This window comes from Anser cygnoides, chromosome Z (assembly GCF_040182565.1).
Source record: "Anser cygnoides isolate HZ-2024a breed goose chromosome Z, Taihu_goose_T2T_genome, whole genome shotgun sequence".
NCBI classification, from domain to species: Eukaryota; Metazoa; Chordata; class Aves; order Anseriformes; family Anatidae; genus Anser; species Anser cygnoides.
The window spans coordinates 80,846,869-80,856,133 of NC_089912.1; the positions used below are offsets into that span (position 1 = coordinate 80,846,869).

The window sequence follows — 9,265 nt, forward strand, 5'->3', positions numbered from 1 at the left end:
ACATTCAATTATCAGTTTAATTACAGGGCAATTCTATTTCTCTTCCACATCATGTGATTTTATTTTAGGTTTGAACAATACACATGTATGGTTTGTCTGGTTTTTAATAGCTACCATATTGCTCATCCATTCCATTAGCTGTATAACTTTTTTTAAGATTCTGCATCTCCACATGGTTGTCAATTTGTGTTGTATTTTATATATATTATATATATTTATTTATTCTTGAAGGGAATTGCAACTCATTGATGGTGATTGCATTGCTTTCGACTCAGCTGATTTCTAAGTGCTGGTCTTCAAGCAGGTATGAATTTTCTCAAAAAACATCTCTGTACAAATGAAGTATCTTCCTACATGAAATCACAGAATCACAGAATCACATAATTTTAGGGCTTGGAAGGGACCTCGAAAGATCATCGGGTCCAACCCCCCTGCCAAAGCAGGTTCCTTAGAGCAGGAGCAGGTTCCTTAGAGCAGGAAATGCATTAAGCTAGAATCATACACAGCATAATGTTATTGTTACATTGTTCAAAGCTTTTCAGTCCATTCCCTGCCTTCAAAAAGTAGGGGAGCTGTGCTTCGCAGCTGTGCTCTGAAGGTGCTGTCTGTGAGATCTAATTTTGGCTGGACCTGTCACTGCATATCACCCCAAAACACCCCCCCATGAGTACTATTGAACAAGTTTTGCCCACAGCACTGTGCCAGTCTGCAGGGAAGATATCTCTTGTAACTTAATCCTGCTGTTTCTTGTAAAGCTTGCTACTCCACAGTATGAGCCACTTGCCATGGTCATGGCTGCCATCGCAAATGTACACAATATTTAATCTTTGCTACCCAAGGTATTTAACAGGTATTAGTGAAGACAAGCCCTCCAAAGAAGATCTTACTCTCACCATCTGCGTGCTGTAAAATTGAGGGGAATTGTTCTATCATTACATGTATATTTTTGCTTTGTGATTTCTTTTCTGGAGGCGAGATCATGAAAAAAGTGACTGTCGCAACTGTCAAATGCTTTCCTGTAACATCTATATTGCTTACCCCTCTGCGCAGAAAACCTGATTTGGTTTGTTTCATTTTATGCTTATGTCTGTACTTGACCTTGTGTGAATCATCTGTTATTTCAGCTGTTTCTGTCCTAGGCTTTTTTGCCTGTTTGGTGATCAATAACACAGTCCAGCTCCGATGCCATGACAATATAAGCTTGGTAGCTTCATTGTTACTGATTCTTAGCACTTTCCAGTATCTGAGAAGTTCATCTGTATGTATGCCAAACTTTCACATAAATACTGTTCTTTGTTCTGATTTTAATTTTATTGCCAGTTGATGTAATAAGAAACATTACATTTCTCTTAGGTATCTTTTCCAAAGTATTCAAGATTTTATAGTCAGAAAAAATTTATCCTCTGCCTCATGTTTTATAATCAGTGTGGCACCCTGATTACTTTCCTTCCTTTATCTATTTTTGTATAGTTTTCAATGCATCTGGAAAATCTGTTTTTCACAAATAGACCATGTTTATGCATTGCATCTGAGGATGAAGTATTGCTCACAGCCATGCCTGAAGTCATTCAGTCAGTCACAGCAAAGAAGCTAAGCAGTGAAATTTATTTCACTTCTGGCGCCATACTAAGAGACACACTCAAAAAGACATTTGCAAGAAATAACAGCAGCTTTATTGAATCTGTTAAGTTATAAGCAATTATGCATATGCTAGTAGATGGAGCCATTTATGGTAATAAATTATTACGCATATACAGAGCCTATACCACTGCAGATATGTGGGACTCACAGACTACAGCGTCTTCCTTGACTAGGAGTGAGTGACTTCTGGCTACTTGTTCAGATTATTGAAAAAAGACAGAGGTTAAAAACAAACAAACAAACAACAGTGGAAAGTGGCAAGCAAAAGTAACTGTGCCTCCTTTGAATGTTGTAGGTTAGTGAAGAGTTTTCATTTGCTTAGCACCAGTGCTATTTTTAAGCAGGTATAAATCTTGAGGTGATAACATCTACCCTGCAAGATCAAGTGACTTTGAAGCTAAGTTCACCAGCCAGCTACACTGCTTACCTGCTGAAACTTTTTTGATCCAGTTTAGGGCCATTCAGCTAGCTTGCTCAGGGAAAATCTTGTGTGCACTGAGCACTAAAATGTACTCAGGTACATGCTCTCCTGCACTGTGGGTAAGCCCTGAAAAAGTCTGCCTGGCCAGCCTCCTCCACGTGTCCTGCCTGCCTGTGTGATGTGGCCAGGATCTGGAGGAGCAGAAAGTCACTTGCCACATAGTCCATCATGTTTGGTAGGAGCCTGAACTCTCATGGTCAGGACACAGAGCAGGATTTGGGGATGTTTCCTGCCTTTTCTAGGCTGTTCAGCTCAGATAAAAAAGGTATAGCCAACAAGACTCAAAGAGAAGAGTTGCTTTTGCCTTCTAGACCTGCCTCCACTCCATCTTCACCATCAAAGAGCCTCTGGATTTATTTTGTGTTATTATGAATAAAATAATATTCTCTACTGTGTGTACAATTTTCAGACAAATGTATTATTGTTTTTCTAGGGTAGAGAGTACTAGCAGCAAGCCAAAATGAAGTTGTCTGGCATATGCCCAGACCTCTGCTGATTTCACATGTCCACTCACACAAACACACATTCCCCAGAGGCCACCCAAACTCAGTCTGGCAGTAAACAAAAACAGGAGATCCACCTACTCCACAGGCACAATAGGATCTTTCAGTGCAAAACACATTAGCAATGATTCAATCTCCAGACACACAAATCATGTAGAGACTTCTACCTATTCAGAGATTTAACCATGGCCGAGTCACTGGAAACAGTACAGAGTCCTGTGACTGGGGAAACAGCACAAGATATCTTAAAAGTAATTGTATTATTTTCTTAATGTTTAAATGATATGAAAAGAACTTCAGGCTGAAAAATTAAACATTAAATTAATTGCAAAATTTAGAAGTACAACAATTGTCTGTTACGATTCAATCATTAACTCCATGCTTGATGCTTTTTTTCCACACAGTCAACCATGACCCTGAGGAATATTTTGATGAAGGCATCAGAAGCTCTGACCACAGTGACCAATATCTACATCTCAGAAAGGTAACCAAAAAACAAGATAAGAATATTATTCATCTATTTTTAGAGTATCACTCTATTATTGGAGTATTACTCACCTATGGTTAGTCTGTTATTAGCAACGCTGAAGGCAGGTGCCAAGGGTACCCAGGAGGCAAAGAAAAAGGGGAATCATTTTGCTTAATATTTTCTGGGGAATCATTTTGCTTAATATTTTCTATCATCTTTATTCAACATGAAGAGACCTGAATTTGTATTTTACTAAACCTTTCTCCTCAGAAATTTCTGCATGTGTTACAATGAAACATTGAGATTTTGTGCAGAGAATTTAGCAGGCCTTTAATATGCAGGGAAAATAAAAGGTTTATGCATTCTATGCAGCCATTTGTCACAAGTGACAACATTCTGATTCACCAGAAATGATTCCCTGATGATGTGAAAAAATAAGGGCTGCACTGTTAACCCCAACTGTGTATACGGACAACCAAGATTTCAGGTCTGGTCCAGCATCAGTCTGGAAAAATATAAAAGGGTGCAAGGAGAGGGGGAGTGATCTGAAGCGCTTATAGGTAGGCAGAACAAATTATCTTTATGATAGATTTCTTTAAAACTACTACTCACAAAGAAAAATATTGGGCCAAATGGTCCTTGCATGGCTAAAACTCTCATATGCTTCAGCAACTGCCTCTTAATATAAACCATTTCCACACATGGACCTCTCTCTCTACATCTGTGTTTTTAATACCTTGCCATTTGCACTCATGTTGCTTAAGGCAAAACTCTGCTTTTGGTTACACAAGTAGAAATGCAGTAGCTTTTCTCTGTATTAACATTAGTATAGTGAAGGGCAAAATTTGGTGTAAGATTCTGAAACTCTTCTTATGTGTATTGTTATTGATGTGCCAGCAAAGTATTACAAATATCCTGCCAGCAGTCAGGTAAGAAGTATTTTCAAAATTCCTGCGGAGAGAGCAAGGATACAAAGCCTGTTCTGAAAGTGGTTGTTTCCAGTGCTGTAACCAATTTCACGGCTGATAACACACACATATACCAGCAGATAAGCAAAGAAAATATGCCTGTGTGATTAACTACATCTCTGATCAACTGCATGGTGAAGAAGTTTTCCCTTCACTTTTCCCTACACTTATCTTTGGAGCTGTGTAGCAATCCTCTTCCATTGGATTCAACAAGTTTTTCATTAGCTTATTGTGAGCAGGTTTTGTCTGCAACTCAGCATTTCAGATCTCAGGATGTCAGAAGTGATGTCTGAAGATCCAACGGGAGTCTACACAAGCATTTCAAACAAATTATGGTTCTCCTATGTTCTTAATCTGGAGTCATCCCTAATTGAAGTGGGGCCAACTTTAGCACATTTTTGGCCACCCAGCTCACAAAAAGCAACTTTCCAACGCCATAAAGGTTATGGAGCTTGTACACAGTAACTAAATTGTTTCAGCCACTTCTGACACAATTCAAAAAAAGCATTTACGAGCAATCCTCAGGACCTTCTCTAGTTTTGTCTGGAAGAATTTCAAGAGCATCACATATAAGTTTAACTTGAAATAGTAGAGTCTAGGGAAAGGTACATAAAATTTTCTTCCTAGAAAAAATTGTCTTTGGTCTCTTGCCCTTTTCCATTAGTTTGCTTAAAACTCCTTCAGATGATGCAAAACCAAACCATCAACAAAACTGTGGGAGTGGCAATAAAAAGAAAATAACAGCTTTATGAATCCAAAAAGAATATATTTCTGAGAAAGAGAAAAGGCATATGTGAATGTATTATTCTGGTTTAAGACCTTTTCCGATGATAATGACTTCAGAGAATTTCTGGTTCCATGTTGTCTCCACTTGGATATTTTCAATAAGCTGAAATTGCTCCTAAAATAAATAAATAAATAAATAAATAAAATCAGAAAACTCATGTTACATCCCACCACTTACATTTCTTTGGCCAAGGATAGTATAGTGATAAATGATATGAAAAGAGATGAGAAATGTATTTCTTGCAAATAATGTTATTCTCTGAATTTACTTACAGGACTCCTATGGACAACTTCCACTGAGGAAAATGTATTATGTTTGTACTAATTTCTGTTGGATGAAACTATGTTTAGAATGTTGTCTTCTTTTAAGGTTGCATTTTGAAAAGTATGCAAGCCATAGCCATCATGCTAATTATTCCTAACATACAGTCAGCTGTGCCAGCCAGCTATATTCTTGCTGATAAAAGACTGTCATGAAGGTCATGAAGGTTAACATGTACAATAACAAGAAAAGTGCCTCTTAATAGTTTAAGTTGTAAAGCTGATTGTCAGTGATGTAGCTTTACTGCTATTTTTCCTTGCTCATTTGTGGCTGTTATAATTCCCTAGAAAAGCTTCCCCAGCACAATTTTCATACCCCTAATTTACTGCTGATGACACATGCTACAGAAATCACTACATTTCTGGAACACTTTCTTTGTGCATAGCAGTGAGCTCCCTATTGCTGCTGTCCGTTGCAACAATATGCCGCTAAACAAGAAAGGGAAAAATTTGGAAATAGCCCTGTAATTATAATAATCTGATATAATATACTTCAGTAACTAACTCATGATCAATATCATAACTGGCTGTCAGACAAGAAGTATATTTGGGATAAAAGTTAATTGACCTTATCATTATGCAGAACATGGGATGGGTTAGGATGACATCCTAATGAAATGTACACAAAAATAGCTTGCCTTATTTTAACCATCTTTCCAAAACAATTAGCAGAACATTGACTAATGAAATTAGTTTAATCAGCACACAACATGTTATTGGATGAAAAAAAAAGAGTTATATCTGTTTAGAAAAGTTTGGGGCAGAAAGGGTATGTGTGCTGTAACAAGCTGAAACGAGAGAATAGTAGAGAGGCAGAACAGCAGACAAGAATTCAACACAAATCTGCCTGGACCATCTGGACAACTCTTTGCATTCTTTAAAAAGTTGTCTTCCCAGCTTCAATAAGCAGTGATCACAGTCTTATTGATCTGTTTTAGCCAAAGATAGTCCACCTTCTGCAGGATTTTTGTGTAACTCCCTTTTGGTGGGACATGGGTATCCAGGTACCTTTGTGCCAGATGACTCCATCACACTTCAGCAGTATTGACTTACTTCTGATACTGAGAAAAGAGTGTTTGCTGCTTGCTGAATCTCACTTAGTGCAGCCCAGCACTACAATTTTTTTTTCAACCCAGCCAGTGCTCCCCACTAAATCCTTTTTAACTTAAGACTAACAATTTCAAAGTCCAGAAAAGTATTTTCCTATTTCAATACACAGCGTGATTATCATCTTTCTGTGTTATGTCAAGAAACACGGCAATATGTACTGAAGAGATTAAAAAGTGCTAACATCGCACTTGACATCTTCAGACACTATATCAATGGCACGGTATGAAAATGAAACATAAGTACAATTCTATCAAGAAGACAAAATTTATTATAAGATATAGTTAGACATTTTACCTGCAGTACATTTGCTGTCCCTGTTTTCTCCCCTGTTCTAAACAGTTTTACAAAGTAAAAAAGTGGAAAGCTTGTTGCCTCTATTTTCAGGGTGAAGTTCACTGTCTATGATTACAGCAAATATTTCCAGCTAATGTAATCAATGATCTAGACACTGAGAGATGTATTTTGTTCTGGAAGTGAAAGAGTGAAACATAATTAGCTGCCCCAGTAACAGTTTCAGCAGATGGGTAGGAGAGCAATGCTTCTAATGGGCCTTTTTTTGACCCAGGGGAGGTTGGCAATCACTTTTGCTGACTTGAGATGGTATTGAGGGCGTCTGGGATTTCAATCTGTGATAAATGGGTTCATGCATTTTGTCAAACATGTGCATTTGGAGCAGTAGTTTTGTAGTCATTCTCAGAAAAGAATCACAAAGATCTCTAATTATTGTGAGCCACCTCTGCCACAAAACATACAGGTGTGTGAAATACTTCTTTAATTCTCAAATAAATGATGTACACCACTTCCTTTGCATTATAAGTTTAGCTGCCACCTTCCTCCTCTCTCATTTTCACGCTTTTTCCACTCCTCCCTTTGCTCAAATTACAAACCCATTTTTAGAGGATCCTTTGTCATTTCAGAGATGCATTTCAAAAGTTCTCTATATTTCCTGAATCTTCCACCTTACTTTTTGGTAATTATCTCAGAGGTTTCACAGGGTCAAAGCAACATTTACAGTGAGCTGGCACTCAGAATTTACAGTTTGAAGGTTGTAATGACACTTTGAATTTTGTTTCCACAGAATTATATATGTATATATGTATATATATATATAATTCCCTGAGACTGATTTTTTTTACAAATGTAAAAATATTTAAATCAAAATAATTTCTAAAAATGCATTTGGTATTTCAAGATAATTTTTGATCTGTTGACTGTCCTATCACTTTCCTTAATTTGCTTTATATCATGGTTGTCATGTGTTTGCAGAAAAATAATCAAAATATTCTATTTTATTGTATTTTTAAATACACTAAGGGCAGCTGCTACTTAATACAGACCGAACCATCTTATCGTATCTTTAGATCAAAGTGTCTGCAGTTCATGCAGTAATGGCAAATTTTGACACTGATATTTTGATATATAGAGCAAGAAGATAAGCATCCGGTGCACTAACAGGAGAAGCAGCTGGTTTCAATATCTTAGAATACTTTTCCCTAGGACACCAAAAACTAACACAGCTACATCTGTAAACTGAGCATGCCTGCAATAATCTGCTTTCTAGGTTCTAATCTACAACACATCATCACTGCAGCTGATCATAAACGTCTTGAAGTTCAACAATTATTTCACAAGACATGCTCAACCACTTCTAATAACAACTGCATTTAAAATGCTGACATCTGCTAAAATAATTCTGATACAATTGAGATAAAAGGGCAACATTCATCCCATGAATTATTTTTTGTGATTATTCATCCAGTTAGCTATAGCTGTGTCTTAGGGTTCCATTGCCATGCTTCTACAGAAATATTTGTTGGACACTGAGGTTAAAGACTGAAAATTTAAATAGGAAAAATGCAATTGTGTGAATAATTTCCTACTGGAAAACAGGAAAAGTTTTGCTTTCCCAGTCCTATAGATCAATGGGCACTGGTTTTGCAGTCTTAAAACTATCATTATCACTGCACTTGGGCATTTCTTTATGGGTTATGGACTATTAGAAGCAGGGAAAGTGTTTTCTCATCTTGAGGTAAACTAAACATGACACGCATAAATAACAGTTACGAATATTAGTTAAAATTCACTTGTATAAATATTTCTTATTAACTATGTCCTTGTTATCAAATTATATTAGTCATTGGTGTTTCAAATGAAAGCATCTGAAATATATAATGCATTGAAAAGATTTAACCAAACTCAACTGAAGATAGATGTCATGTGCTACAGCTTTGGCTAGAGGCCTGCAATGTGAAAACAAGGTATTTTTACCCTAGTGGATTCTACAGCTACTACATTCTGTCTGGGAAGGTTGACATTTTCCCTTGTCTCAGATGTTGGCGGCAGCTGGAGGCTAGACTCAAGTCTGGGCTGGTGCTCTTAAGTAGCAGCGCAATTTGGCAGGCATACTGAGACTCCATCCCTTGCTTTTCTGCAGGGAGTATGGATTGCTGGATTTATATAAGAAAGTCAAAGCTCACATTATGTCACAGAGTGACAGGCCTCCTGACCCTGCGCTCTAACCTTTAGGCCAGCCATGAGCAGCATTTCATACTACAAGTGGTATGCCACTGTCGTCAGGGACTGAGAGCTGAAAGATGTGTATCACACACTTCTGTACTTCCGAAGAGAGGGAAACGGAGCACCTGAGATATGCAAAAGGCTACTCTGCTGGGAGACATGGCAAAGCTGCATATGAAGCTGCATCACAAGATGACCTGGTGTTTTTGGGCTCTTCAACCCCTATGGTATTGAAGTTTGCTGGGGATTTGGGCTAGACACAGTCAGTCACTGATCATGAGGCATGGGAGCTGCACTTGCTGCTTACAGACTACACAGAGTTTGTGAGCTGCAAACTGGTCACTCTGCTAGAAAGCCATTGTCTTCCAATATGTCTATGTTTTTTGGGCTATGTTATAATGTAAGAAAGTTTGATGCCTACAACCTTTTCTCTTATTTCTGTCTAGGTTCTCATCTCCATGGGTATAAA

At 37.7% G+C, this 9,265-nt stretch overlaps 1 long non-coding RNA gene across 1 annotated transcript in view; it reads right to left on the minus strand.

Moving 5' to 3' along the window:
* Positions 1-4,036: 4,036 nt before the first annotated feature.
* The window catches only part of LOC106042901 (uncharacterized), a 15,923-nt gene continuing 10,694 nt past the window's right edge, over positions 4,037-9,265 (minus strand). The window contains exon 3 of the long non-coding RNA XR_001211364.3: positions 4,037-4,963. This is a non-coding gene — a long non-coding RNA (uncharacterized lncRNA). The remainder of the gene's footprint in view (positions 4,964-9,265) is intronic.